The sequence below is a fragment of the Lepisosteus oculatus genome, chromosome 2, assembly GCF_040954835.1.
Source record: "Lepisosteus oculatus isolate fLepOcu1 chromosome 2, fLepOcu1.hap2, whole genome shotgun sequence".
In the NCBI taxonomy this organism is placed as follows: domain Eukaryota; kingdom Metazoa; phylum Chordata; class Actinopteri; order Semionotiformes; family Lepisosteidae; genus Lepisosteus; species Lepisosteus oculatus.
Window position 1 is genome coordinate 28,672,073 of NC_090697.1, and position 15,706 is coordinate 28,687,778.

Genomic DNA, 15,706 nt, shown 5'->3' on the forward strand with positions numbered 1-15,706 from the left:
TTTGTTTTATTATGAAGGAAGGGGATCAATATACAGTATTATGCCCATGAAATACATTGTTTTTAAGGTAGTTATAGTCATAACCCACTAAAAAAACAAATGTTTAATACATAATCACCATAATAAACATGCATTGTAATTATTGCTTTTGGCAAAATGTAAGTAGAAATTATTAGTACTGTATAAAATCATCACACAGATATTAAATACATAACAATATTAAAGAACACAGTGATTTAAGAAAAACTTTATATAAAAATGATTAACTAGAGAAGTTCTCCCAGATCTTCTTAGTACATTAGTACTAAATACACTTTTTCCCTGAGAATTACATTTTAAAACGTCATACTGCTCTATTATTCAAAACTGTAGATGCGCAGACACAAATTTAACACGTATCTCACGGATATGAAATGGAACCTGCTCTTATGACACACAATAGGCCTCTAAGTTAAATTTACTTTCAGATGGTCATATAATCCCACACTGCAACAAAGATAAAATTCAAAAAGCACAAAACAGTAAAACCTTTAAAATAAAGAGTGGATTTTTAGGTCCCTAACAGTGTCTTGCCTAAACTGAAAATGAATGAAGGAGGAAATTATTAATAGGGGCATAATAATAAAAAAATGAAAACATACTTAACACTGGACATTCCCAATTAAGTTACTACCTGAATTTTCTAACTGCTATGTTCACCTTAGGGTCACAGGGGAGCAAGAACCTATTTCAGCAACCCACAGGCACTCACCATGATACACCCTGTATGGGACACCAGCCCATCACAAGGCATCACAGACACATAGAGACAAACTCACACATTCACACCCATGCCATTTTCTCTAGTAGCTAATTAAGCTAAAAAGTAGATCTTTCAACTGTGGGAGGAAACCTATGCAAACCTAGGGAGAACATACAAACTCCACACAGATAGCAGGAATTAAACCAAGGGTTCCAGCTCTGCCAAACAGCAATGTTAACCACTGTACTGTCCACAGTTTATCTTCAAACAGTGCTTTTATTTTTAAAGAGGTTGCAGAATTGTGTGAAAATACTGTACATAGGACCCCTTTGTACTGATCTTCACACAGGGATGAAAGCAAACCAAGGCAGTAGGACATAACCTGGTTCATGCACGACCTAATTGAAAATTAAAATCACAAACGTTTGATAAGTGAGAAATTTAAATGCAATGAAAATAACAAGTGTAGGTTTTTTTTTCTGCTGCAAAAATCCATTGGCTTAGTAACAGTCTTACCAATGAAAAAAACACCAAACTTCTGTGTTACCCTCAGACCTCAGGTAGAGCACTGTGATCTGCTCACTTGCATTATTAAAATGAATAGATTTCATAATTAATATGGAGTATCTTAAATGATGAGTTTAAATCATGATAGTTCCCTTGGCTCATTTGTCCATTTGTCTATACAGTAAATAAAACAGTACAGTTGCCCAAAGAGCTTACTAGGGCTGAAACAATTAGAAAGACAATTAACATATAAGGGGCTCTTGCTATGTTGTCATTTGCCATAGACAAGGCAGAAGCTTTCTTTACTTATTGTTTTAAAGGGATTAGCAGCCTTTGTCTTTATGGTTATGTCATGGGTGACAGCAATGAGTGTAAAGCAGTGATTTAAGGGCTATGTTTACTGTACGTTAATTATACATATAAAGGCCAGTATTTCTATCAGAGTTTGATGTGTATTTTGTTCTGTTTTGTGTCTGATGCCCTTTCAAGGTCTCTAAGCCAACAATATACACATACTGTACATAACTTTAGAGCAGGTGACAATCAATAAAGACTGAATGGCACTGTTTGTCTAGACACCCATCAATCACCACACAGTCAGAGGTGAAGTTAGATGGTGGGGGGTGCTGAACAAGCTGGAAGAGTCTACATGCAAGACACTGTTTGTATAGCTGTTATTCATTGTGAAAATATTTTATTATTATTATTTATTATTAACATTTTATCTTGTGGTGATATATTAACAATGAACATTACAACAAACAGCAATTATAAAACCAGTCAGTACAGCAACATAGTCTATTAATAACAGCCAGTAATAGCGTATCAATTAATATTGATTGTGAAATTGTTTCAGTTATGAGTGGTAAGTATAGAAACCTAAATTATTGTTTGCATTATCTGCAAATATCAATTACGCCGAAGAAGCAGGAGAAACAGACAGAATAAAATAGCAAAAACCAGTGATGGTGTCCTTCTTCCAAAGATGGACCTCACTGTCACTCTCGGCTGGGACTTCACTGTTCCCCAAGCTCTGTGAAAGACAGAGACTGGGAACTGACTGTACTGGATGTAGGATGTGCCTGTTTTATTCTATTTTGGATGTTCAAAAACTTGCATGCCTTTAATGTTCTTTAGAACGTACATTGCTAAACAAATGAAAATATAGATATTTAATGAATTCTTCTTGCTCGCAATAAAATATAGATGATTACTTATTCAAGTGGGCAGTAGTGGTTAGCATTGTTGACTTGCAGTGCTGGGGCCCTGGGTTCAATTCAGCTGAGGTGCTATTTGTGTAAAGTTTGTAAGTTCTCACTGTGTTCATGTGGGTCTCCTTTGAGCGCTGTGGTTTCCTCCCAATGTCCAAAAACATACTGGTAGGCTGACCTTAGGTGATAGTGTGTACATGTCTGTGTTGTGTTTGTGTGTGCCTGTCCTGTGATAGACTGGTGTTCCGTCCACAGTGTATTGTGCCTTGTGCCTGCTGCTTGCTGGGATAAGCTGTGGCTCCGCTGTGGCCCTAAATTGGAAAAATTGGTAAGGACATGGATAAATGGATCATTGGACTTGTAGAGGTACGTAAGAGTCTGTGTTTATTTAATAATATTCTGCAGATTATGTGTTCCATTTTGCAGAAGGGGTTGCTGTAATAAGAAAAATATATTATTATATTACAAGAACTGAGACAAATGGCTAACAGGTGAGTCTAATTTCTCAGCAGTTCCATGTAGCATTAATGGTGGAAACATAAAAGAGCTGTGAATATACAGCCTTGGTTCCAGCCTGTAGAGTTTGCTTTTTGGGTCTGCCTCTTGAGTTAGAAGACATAAACCAAAGATGAAAACTACAGAGTTGCCTATGATGGCAAAGCAAGCAATTGTGAAGATGAGAGCAGTGAAAATTCCCATTGTAACCATTGCAAAGAGACTGGGCATTGCTAAACCAGCACAGTGGAATGTCTTGAAAATGAAAGAAACTACTCAAGGAATAAGTCATTGGAAAAGACCGGGTTGCCAAGTAAGACGACAGCAGCTGATGACAGAAAAATCATTAGAGCTGTGAGGAAAAACACTAATATAACAACCCAAGAGATGACAGACAGTCTCCTGAGTGCAGAGGTGTAAGTATCTCAGTTAACTGTGTGCAGAAGACTTGCACAGGGGAATTACAAGGGCTGCACTGCATATTGCAAACCTTTTATCAGGACTAAAAACCTAAAGGCCAAAACAGAACTTGTAAAGAAGTACAAAGAAGAGTCACAGCAGTTCAGGAACTGAAACTGAAAGATAATCATAAAAATGTATCAAAGACACGTACAGGCAAAAGTGCGGAGAAAGACTGCAAATGATCCTTATTTTAAGTTAATTTGTCCCGGTATTAAGCACACCTGAAATTGAGGAGCTTGAATACAAAAATGTTTTTGTTCTAACATGATATAACATGTATGGACAAAAGTCCAGAAGTAAAAGCAGATATTCTGTACTTTTGACTCATACCTGTCAGGGAGGCGTTCTTTCCGGACCCTATGCAGACGACAGAATCCGGGGTTGAGTGAGGAAACACGGGGAAAAAAGGCATGTGGGAGTCAGAAATGAAGACAGGGGGCGTATCCATGGAGTGCTGGTGGTCGGGGGAGGTGTGGCCGAGGCAAACAGTCCAGAGATGAGTCAAAAGGGAAATCCAAAACGGCGTGAAAGTCCAAAGCCAGGCGATCCATCCAGACAAACAATAAAAACCAGAACCCGGTCGGGACCAGTGGGGGACAGGCACAGGAACAGAAACTAAAACCTTAACGGTGCCAGGCGCATCCAGGTCCTGGACTTGCCTGGTACGGAAACCAGAACAGAACAATATCCATCTTTTTTTCTGAAACACAAGTTTCAATAGTACATAAAAAGTGACATATTTCTTCTCACTCTTCCTATATTTACAATTAACACTGAACCTTGATATTCTGCATTTTAAAACTAAACAGGAAGCTCTTCTTTATACAAAGGAGAGTAGGAGTGTGGAACAAGCTATCCAGCCATGTTGCTGCAGCCAATAACCTGGTTGCTCTCAAGAAATAGCTGGTTGAGATCCTCCAATCCGGACAAGGTGGTACTTCTTTTATACTGCCCAGTCGTTGTTGAAACCGATACCCTTGGTTCTTCCAGGAAATAGCTTCATAAGATCCTTAGATCAAATTGCTGCTAAATGTTGATGGGGACTGTGAAGCAATTTTATGGGGATCTGAATCTACTCCCAGGAAAGGACAGATTAATGTGTGACTTTGACTTTCACTTTGACTGCAAGTCTGATACATTCGACTCGCCCCTTGTGTCACAGCATGAGTTTTTTCACTTCTTGTGAGCTCTGCAGAAAGAGCAGAGCGTGAAACTAAATTAAAAAGAAACTGCCTTTCCAGGCTCAGTGCCTCCTTGCCCTTCTAGTTCAGCAGTTCCTCTGTCAGCAGTTGTAAATACAGAAAAAGGCCCCAGCAACAGGATTAGAGAAAAATAAAGTCCATGTTGGCCAAGTTCCAGCAGGCAAGATTAGACCAACTGGCACTAAAGCAGAGCCATCTGACCTATATGCCATGGCTGCTCATATTTTCCCCCAAAAAAGTGTAACATTAACTGAGAGCTATACTAAGAGCTTCTGCCATCCACAGACACAGAACTTACTTGCCCCTGCTGTCTGCCATTGGATAAAAAACTCACCTGGCTGACAGAGAGCAGTGATACAGGTGTACTAGTTTCAGAAGCACTGGGAATTCAGTAGTGTAAAAGACAGGTGTTGAAGGTTCATTTTGCTGGTGAATTCTTGCTCGATGCTGAGTTTATCTTAGGTCCATTGCAAATTCTCATGTACAATGACAGTCCAGAGACCCATTTATATTGCTCCACTGAGCATTCACTGGAGCAATTTGAGTTAAGTACTTAGCTCAAGGGTAGAACAGTAGGTACTGCCTGTATTTTTTTTTAGTTTTGTCTAAATTTGGGATCAGTAGACTAATGGGTAGAGACAGTGCGCTCTCTGACAAGTTTGAACATCATCTCCGGAGAGATGCTCTGGAGTTTTGTTTTGTGTCGGTTAAACTATAGTATGGAAAATATTTGCTCGAATGTTGGGGGAGGAATGTACTGTATACTGTAATATCTCAAATTCAGAATGGCTCAGAGATGTGGTGTTTTTAAAACTCAAGGGAAATAAGAACAAGCAGCCTTTGTTCAGTATCTCATTAATTAATAGAAATAAAAATAAGAGGCCATCTGTGCATCTTAACAGTGCAGGGTGGAACACACCAAGGCAGGCCTTCAATCTATTTCTGCAGAGAATGAATAAGACACACTGCAAAAAAAAGGTGACTGTTTCCGTATGTGCAAATGAACATAAAATCAGATTTTTTTCATCTCTGCCTTGCCACTAGGATTCTGTTCCTTTCTGAAAAAAATAAAAAAGAATGCCACAGAATTCATTGCAGGACAGTTAAGATTCTCTTAAACCCATAGGTGCCTATTGCATTAACTTATCTGGATAAGTTAAGGATAACCTTTGATCCTTAACCTCTAACACCACCTGAGTCAACCCACTGTGTCTAGGATATTTCTGTGATGTTGCCAGACACAGATGTCTGGTCAGACACAGTCAGATATGGGTTACTGATAATGGTCCTACTGACAGAATGAGCGCTGTAACCTTGTCATTTCTGCCACAGACTCAAAATGTGAGTGTGGCACTGAGCATGCTCAATGGGGCACATGCACAGTCCCCAGCTCCCCCATGTTAATAGGACATAAAGAATCTTCGGTTTCAGACCAGAAGAGAATAAAGGGAATTTGGATAAACAATTGTAAATTTACTGCAAAATGGCAAGCTGTAAGATCATGGTAGGATTTTCAATATAATGGGTGCTGTTTAATTATTTCTGACTTTTTATTGTAACCTTAAACAACATATTACTTCATCAATGTTACTGGAGACACAGAAGGGTTATTCTTTTGATTCATTTTGGAAAGTCAATGCATAGCTTTCTGAATGGGCCTTACTATTGCCTGTGAAATAGCTGGATATTATGCTGTTATTTGTTGTTCTGCTGACATATGCTTCAATGGCGTAAGGACTCAGGAATGAATCTGCACCCACATCAGATCGACCTGCTTCTTCAATCATTGCCCTGTAGAACCAAAAGAGACAAAAAGCTTCTGAAATGTATTCTCCACTGGTTTTCCGCTATGCAGCAGAAGTGAGTCCGAGACAAGGAAACATGATGTACTGTACAATCAATCGCATACACAATGAACATTTGCTAAGAAACTCAGGCATACCCTCAAATCAAAAGACTGCAAATGTTATTGTTGTATTGGAGGTATGCCATTCAATTCCTAATTGTATCTTGGGTTTGCGTCTAAGACACTCAGAGTGCTTTATCCAAGGACAATGAAATGTTTAGGTCATTCATTCTTCCCAATAATTCTCAGTCCAACATAAATGAGCATGATATCTGTTGTACAGCTTCTAGTGGCTTTCAATGGCAAACAGGAATCAGTGCTTTAAAACACTTTGTATTGCTGGAAACGTGAAGCTAGCTTTGGGCATAATGCCTCAGTAAACTGTCCACAGAACCTGAATACACACTAAAAAAATGAAGCTGTCATTCCCTTGAATTCAGTAGTTGTTCTGGCTTCCTCACGCCAGTGATGTGGTAGAGTCCTAAATCAATTTTCATAATAAATATGACAGATTATATTTTTAATCCATCAATGTGGATAATCATTCTGAAAATATCCGATCATTATTCCAGGCCAGAGCTTCACAGGCTGGTCCTGATGTATGCCTGTGTCTCTTGGCTTTTGTTCCAGCCAAGCTTTTAGATGCTCAGCTCAAAATGTTTAATCAAATGATTTAATTATGCCATTTTATTTGCTTTTAATCCCCTGCAAAACTGGTTATGTCTAGTTGCTTATTGCATTTTGCAAGTACCTTGAAATTTCCAGCAAATCTCAAAAACTGAAAAGCAATTTAAAAAGCCCAGGAAAATGTATTGGGTTAAATTGATGGCTCAATAAAATAACTGAGCTCCCTGGTGGAATGAAAACTAGCAGTCACTCCAGCAACGAGGTTGAAAATGTCTGCTGCAAGTTATGGTTGAGCTTTTCAATCAAGTCTCCAGCTGTACAGTGCAAACCCAATACGTCCGGCACAGGTCTGCACTGTACATTGTCTTTTTGGTGATACGCAGCTCACATGCCACAAAAACGAGCCCAAAATGTTTCATGTCCATGTTTCACGAAGGAGTTACGACCTACTGTGATCAGGAGCTTAATTGCATGACTAAATGCAAACCAACATGCGAAGGGAGAGAGACTAAATATATCCTGACTAGAAAACAGCAGATACTTTGAATAGCTACTGTGTTGAAATCCTTACTAATGAAGATGTTGCAAGTACGTCTGCCACTCAAGATACTATTCAGATTATTACACAAGTAATAGAAAGCTGAAGACCCAATCTGGAAGCTTTTACCCCAGTGTCATTAAAAATTTCAATTTCGTTTAATACTGAGGACATTCTGTAAGTACAATACTGGAAACATGGACATTTATGCCAGCATTTAACAAAACAGACAGACTATGATCCAGAAATCCACATACTGTAGTTATCTTGCTACAGTATACATGTAATGCAAAATACTGTAATCCGTGATTATGCACATATTAGAATCATATCCATATAGTTACAGCCTTAATGGGAGTAATTCATAATTTACAGAGGCTAATTATGCTCTAATCTTAACTAATCTTTTTTACACATTCCATTTATAAATTATTTGTAACACGTAATATCTAAACATGCCTTTACTAGAGTTTCGTTAACTTTTTAAGAGCTTAGTCTCTCAATGATTAATTGAAAGTGTATTAACAGTTGTCATATATTCATATATAAACAATTAATTCATGTTTCAGTTTAAATATCTTGTTTGTTGAGCATTTATAAGTTGTGATTTCCAACCCGTAAAACTAAAGTGCAGTGTCCCAGGTCTTTTACATTTTTGTCCCGGGTCTCAAAAGGCCTTTGACAAAGTAATAATAATAATAATAATAATAATAATAATAATAATAATAATAATAATAATAATAATAATTCGTTTTCTTTGAATTTATACGGCATCATTCATATCAAGTGATTACGATATATGTAGAAGGGGTCCCACTTCATTTACTGCCTTGGTCACAAGACAGACGTTGGGCTCTAGAAACTCTAATTAAGAAAATACATGATAACTTTAGCAATTTAATTAAGAAGGTTAGTTTTAGGGAGGCCAGACTGGACTTCAGCCAGGATACCAGGGTTAAGAAATATACAACAAAGTCTACTGTGACACCATAGTGGACCATTGGATTGGAGATTTTTGGTCCAGGTGTGAGGAGCACCACCTGCTGGTCCTTAATTGGTCCATACATTTTTCTAAGAGGTCACTCATCCAAGCATATACCAGGAGTAGCCTTCTAAGACCTGACAAGATCGGGCTGCAACAGGGTAATAGGAGACTGTTTGAATTATCTCAAGACTACCTCTTTGGCAGCTTCACTCCTTGCAGTTGCAATAAAACCCAACTTCAGCACAGAATATAGAGAGTAATAATTGTGATATACTGTATAATAACAAAAGACACACCCAGGTTTGGGGCTGTGTGCTGGAGCTGGAGTTCTCCTTTGCATTTGTAAATAAAATAGATCATGGTGCCATGAGTAGACTGGCGTCCCATCCAAGGTGTATCCTGCCTTGTAACTGTTGCTTGCTGAAATAGACTATGACTCGGGAAATGGATGTACTGAATAAATGGTACCAAGAGAATATTGCGTAATGATTCAAAGCTAGGGGTAACTTCCGACACCTGGGATGCAAGTAGGACAGTACAGCATGACCAGATTTGTAAAGTACACATCAAATAAAAAAGTTATAGAAAATAAACAATGCTCTCTGTTCAGTTTTGGTAAATGTTAGACAAAAATAAACAATGGAAGGACAGAAACAATATGTGAGCTGTAATAAATGACAATATAGGTGGTATAGTAGTTTCATTACTATCATCAGCATCTAGGCAGTTTATAAAAGCATTTAAATATTGAAAAGGGATCTCGGGCACACTAGCATAACTTGAATGTTGTGCTTAAGCCTTTTTAAACCAGATCTGGAATTTATAGTTCTGGCCTTGACTTTACCAGTAAGTCTTGTTCTGGAGAATGACTGGGGCACAGACTAAAGGAACCTAGTCTTTTCAGTCTCAGTAAGAAATGGAAAAGGGGTGCTCTGTCAGCAAGGTTTGACATAAAGGGAATAAACATGTCATCAGTTATTCCAAATGAAGGACAGTAAGCAGAACCAGGTGGCTGGAAACTGGAATAGGATAGCTCTCAACACATGGAGTCTGGAAAAGATACTGTTTTGGAGAAATTACCCGGACACATGAGGACAGAGGGACTGGGATCTTTCCAAAATGCTTTAAGCTTGACACTCTGAGAGCAAAATCATTTTTTTTCTATTTCTAGGAAATGGGAAATTAACACTTCTTGTGTGCTTTTTATAAGCAATGGGTTTGTCAAATACAGCTGGTGGCAGGAGTAGGAGTTAAGTTTAGTAAAGTTTAATTTTAGTCAGCATTATATTGCTTAGGCCTCTCTCCTGCAGTCTGTAAGAAGGTTCTTCAACTACTGTATATAAAACTGTCACATAACAGTCTGCCTTCTGAATCTCATTTAGTCTCTGTTACTCTTTTCATTTTCTGTTGATTCCACTCTAAGTTTAATAGGACAGTTGAGCTGCACACTGTGTGTTTGGATAAGGCTTTGTCTCCTGACGCTGTGACATTCCCTGGAATAGATTCCCACACTTCACAGCAAAACCTTCCCTCTGATGCAGACTGACGTTAATCCCTCTTGGACTCTACAATATGTAGTCTACCGTTCACACTGTCAAATGATTAATGTAAAATATCAAATTGAGCTCTTAATAAAATGTAAGTAATGTTACACGGAAGATTAGGTATTAGTTATAAGTAGGTTTTAGTAATGTTATTAGAATAAAATCTGTCTCAGGAGACTTTTTTATCAGAGTCCTTAAGTAATTTTCTAGTGTGATTTCTCAGTTATACTTTGAAGAACCCAATTTCTCCTGCTTTATCACTAAAAAAATACAGTAGCACAGATACCATTCATTGTCCACTTTATCTTGTCATTTGACTGCGGTTCTCTCAACTTCTGCGGTTCCTAACCTGCTGGAGTTGACAGAACCAAAGACTCTGTTTTTTAAATATTAAATTGGTATCAAAGTGTTCTTTTTTCTTTTGAATATACAGTATAATTCATTGTGATAGATTGTGTAAATTAATTAGCAAGAAGGTTTGTCAGTGTATCAAATGGCCTCGCAAAAAACATTTACCTTCTATAAAAATACTACTGTTAGAACGAAAAATTAATAATAAACAAAATCTGCTGGATGTACTGACCTCCTACAATGCGACCAGTATTCAAGAATCTGGAGCTGTATCAGACTGTAAATAAAAACTACAATAAACCAAGCATTCCACCCCTAACAGCGAAGTTGCAGGTAGTGAACGTTTTTCATTAACTAAACCAGAAAAACGATTCTCTAAAATTTGATTATTCAGGAAATGTATACTGTACATACAGTAGGAACATAAGAAAGGTAGCAACAAAGAGGAGGCCATTTAGAAGGCCGTTAGTTAGTAGTTGTAGTTAGTACTGTAGCTAATTGAGTCCAGGATGTTTCTTGAAAATAAAACAGGGCATCGGCTTCAACAACATGGCTGAGTACTTTGTTCCATACTCCTACCGGGGAGTTGAGAAGTTCCTCTTGTTCTCAATGTTGAAAAATGTCTATATACAGTAGTAGTTTCCAGAAGTTTCATCTGGTTGTTGTTTCACTGTTCATTCCAAACATGTCCATTGGATTTATCAGTGCGTTTGAGGATGTTGAATACCAGGTCCTCCCATATGGTTCTCTGTTCAAGAATATAAAGGTTCAGTTCCTTCATTTTGAAGTATATTGTTTGCAATGTGGTGACCAATATTCTAAATGGGGCACATTGAACAATTTTAACATAACATCCCTCAATTTCTATTCCATACTTTTAACTATACAGTACTTACCCTTTCCAAAATAACACATTTTGTGGCCTAAAAGCCTGAAATCAAAGCACATTAAATTAGAATGTATTTTAACTTTATTACCACATACCCTCCAAGTGAAACATGAATGCTCTGACATTCTGAAAAGCAACTACAAATGAACACCTAGAAAATGTGGGAGTCACAGTGGCACAGTCGTTAGCATTGCTGCCTTGCAGCGCTGGGGCCCTGGGTTCCCTCTGGACCCCTGTGGTCGCATGGGTTTCCTGCAGGTGCTATGGTTTCCTTCTACAGTCCAATTACATTATGGTGGCTAAATTAACCTCTGGGAAAACTGGCCCTGGTGTGAGTGTGTGTGTCTGTGTCTGTCTGCCATGTGATGGACTGGCATCCCATCCAGGGTGTACCCTGGCCTGTTACTTGCCAGGATAGTCTGTGGCTGCCACACAACCCTGTACTGGATACAGAGGTTAGAAAATGTATAAATGGATAAGATGGATATATGCATAGTTTCCATGGGCAGCATTTCCACAAACCCATACACAAATCCTATGTTCATCTGTGCTTTGCCCTTAAACCTGGTTTTCAGCACAACCAGAATAAGGTCCTTAAAATCTACCTTTAAATCTTTCCAGAAGTCAGTGCTGTTGAGGAAACTTTTTTAAGATATGAACACATAGACAGATACTGTATATGTTGCCTTGCAATAGTTATCTTGATGACGTTTAATTCTCCTTTTTATTTGCTTTAAATCAAATACCTATTAATAGCCTATTGACTATTACTTAATGTGTCTTTGATACTGCTTTTAAATTACAAATTAAATATTAATTAATTATTCATTGATCTCCCTGTAAAAAAAAACATTCAAGTTAAACTGCTTCATTGGGAGCTATTGTAGATATTAAGACTTCAGATCAACGCTGAGGAGCAACTGTAGAACCCAGTGGGTGTGGCTTTACTGGAACACAAAGCAGTCTGTGTGATGTGCCTCCTGCTTGGACATTGCTTGAGAAATTGTGATTATGTTTAGTCTTCAGAAGATATATGAGGAAGATTAAGAGTTCAGGGGAACAGCAAAAAGATTTATTCCAGGACTTAAAGGAGTGTGCTTCAGAATGAGGACAGGCTGAAAGACCTAAACCTGTGTGACTTAGACAGACGTCACGCCGGGGGACGTGGTTCTGAGGGTTTGGACTTTAAAAGGTATTAAAAAGACCAAACCACTAAAAGAAGAAACTGAGTAAAGAAGATTTTTCGCCAACCAAATGGGCAAATAACTAAGCAATAAAATGGTAAAAATCCCTGCATTTCTCTCTCTCTGAGTCCTTGGTTTCACAACAACAGTCATAATAATAATAATAATAATAATAATAATAATAATAATAATAATAACATTGCAACATGTAATAGATTTGGTTTAGTAATAGATCTGGTAATAGATTTTGGTACAGTATTTTCAAAATACTAAATAAGCAGCCTTCCCCGCTTTCCTTTCACCGGTGGTATTAGTTCTTTACTTCAGTCTTTAACCAGTTAACAGGTCACCCTGTCTGTGCTGTAACCAGCCTATGGGGAGAGAATCGGGAACAGAGATCCCAGAAGGACAAGTCTTTCTGCGTGGCTAGTTCCATTTTCTCCTGTTTCTGTAATGTGACGTGTCATGTAGTGGGAGCTACTGTAGTCTGGGCCGTGTCTTTTCAATTGCTTTCCTTGTAAACAGGAGGGGTGAGTGGTGCGCCATTGTTATGTAAATGCAGAAATGAGAATTATCATTCTGCAAAGTTATTCCCAGAGCACCGGCTGTCATCAGCTTCGAAAACGTGCACTTTTCATACAGACACCTACACATGCACACAGTCATGTACAGCAAGGGTAATCCAAATTTTCTTCAGTGGCCTTTTTAATATATTCTGCCAATGAATGCAACACCCAAACACTGGTCTTTATTTGGCTGCAAACCCAAATGTTCTGAACCCTTTTTTGTTTTAATTTGTCTGTTCACTTAGCCTGTGAATTCCTTCTTTTTCCTTCTCTTATTAAAAGGAAAACTTCCATACTCTGTCAGGAGCTCCTTTCCTTAATTTTGTGCTGTATTACCTTGCATAACCCTTCATGACTCCCTTAAAAATGGCTTTGTAAGCAACTGAGTTTTCTACACATTATAGTACGAGCAGTCATTTGGATTTCTGTTCTTATACCACTGTCCAGGAGCTATGCAATGTCAGCACCCTGTATTTGAAATAAAAAAAACTAATGGCCTTCCTGAGGAAAACAAAAATAATGACAAATATAAACTTGTACTCAAACCAAATGTCCATTTTGCAGTCCTCTAATGAAGCTGCCATAAAACTGCTTATTATTTCCATGAACAGCATTCTGTTTAGATGTACCGTAACGGGGAATGATTGAACTTTGTGGTATTCACGCCCCAGAATGGACAAAAATGTTCTACCTGTGCGTGGCCTTTTCTTTTTGATAAAAAATTGTTGTGCAGAAAAAAGTACAGATACCAAGGCAGAGCTGGGATCTCACTTATCTGAAAGCACGGGGCCACTGCTGTGCTGCTATTTTAGAGTTTATCTTGAGTGGGAAACAAGAAATTGTCTCTGTTCAAGATGACCTCTTCATGTCCTTCGTACAGACACTGACATACAAGGCATGACACTGCGTGATTTGTTCTTTCTTTCAGAACCTGCATCCAGTTACCCTGGATACATAGCAAACCAGATTTTTCATATTTAATGCAGAGAAGCGTGCCTGCAATTCAGAGTGTACAGACTGGAGAGTAGGAGCGGAGGGGCAGAACCTGGCTTGAGTCGCTGATGTGTAGTAAATCATCCTTTTGGGAATGAATTGTCCTTTGAGGTGTACTTTCTTCTCAGTACCTAAATCACACCCTTGTTAACCAAGGCTGATCCTCCATTGTTGTCAAAGATCCTCAAGGTAATATAAAATAATTATTAGGATAAGTCATTTCATAAAGTGATATTGTTAACTATGCTTAGAAATACAGTATGCTTCGTGCGGTCTGGATCACACATTGTATCAGATCAGTCCAAGGTGTTATGATTAATCAGTTAGAAGGTAAAGGAATCAGTAATAATTATGAAAAAGAATTATAAAAATAGAAGTAGAAGTTCAATTCTCCTTTTTCATAGAATGGTAGACAATTCATCAAGAGTATTCTATGGAGCTTAATATCAAGGAAAACCTTTAGAACAGGCAGACGTGCTCATTCAAGAAGGCTCAAGAGCTCATTAGTAAGTCCTGATGAGCGTAATAGCAGTGGCCAATAATAACAATTGTACTTTAATGCAACTTTTTATCACAAAGGATCCAAAGAACTGTACAGTACATGCTTCACAGAAAGGGATCATCTTCATCCCCAAAGATAATCCACTGGCTTCTTCCACACACCAAATGGATAGACAAGATCCTCAGATCATTAAGTTACAAACTACAGTACAAAACTAAATGAGAAAAATGGCCTCCTGCTGTTTGCAATATTTCTTCTTATGTTCTCAATAGAGTGCAAGCCTACCTGGAGGCACACAGCACCATTCTGCACCAGCAGCCCCACCTGGAGACACACAGCACCCTTCTGCACCAGCAGCCCCACCTGGAGACACACAGCACCATTCTGCACCAGCAGCCCCGCCTGGAGACACACAACACCATTCTGCACCAGCAGCCCCACCTGGAGACACACAGCACCATTCTGTACCAGCAGCCCCACTGGAGACGCACAGCACCATTCTGCACCAGCAGCCCCACCTGGAGACACACAGCACCATTCTGCACCAGAGGACCAACCTGGAGACACACAGCACCATTCTGCACCAGCAGCCCCACCTGGAGACACACAGCACCTCTGTGTACCAGCAGCACCACCTGGAGACACACAGCACCATTCTGCACACAGATCAGGGGAAAGATAGAGAAACTTCTTCACAATTGAATTAATGGGGTATCTTAAGATGGCCAAGCTGTATAGCTTGTATAGCTGCACCATCAATCCACTTAAGCTCAGCAAGTGTGAGCCTGGCCAGTACCAGGATGGGAGGCCCCCTCTGAAAAGTTAAGTTTGCTACTGGAAGTGGTGTAAGTGGGGCCAGTATGAGACACTCACCATGTGGTCCGTTGGTGTCCCACTATAGGGATGGGAACATGATGCTATAAAAAGGTGCCATCCTTCAGATGTAAAACTGAGGTCCTGACTCTCTGTGGTCAGTAAAAATTTCAGGGCATTTCTCCAAAAGAGTAGGGGTTTTACGTCCTTGCCAAGCTTTCCATTGCCCTTCACCAATCATGGTCTTGT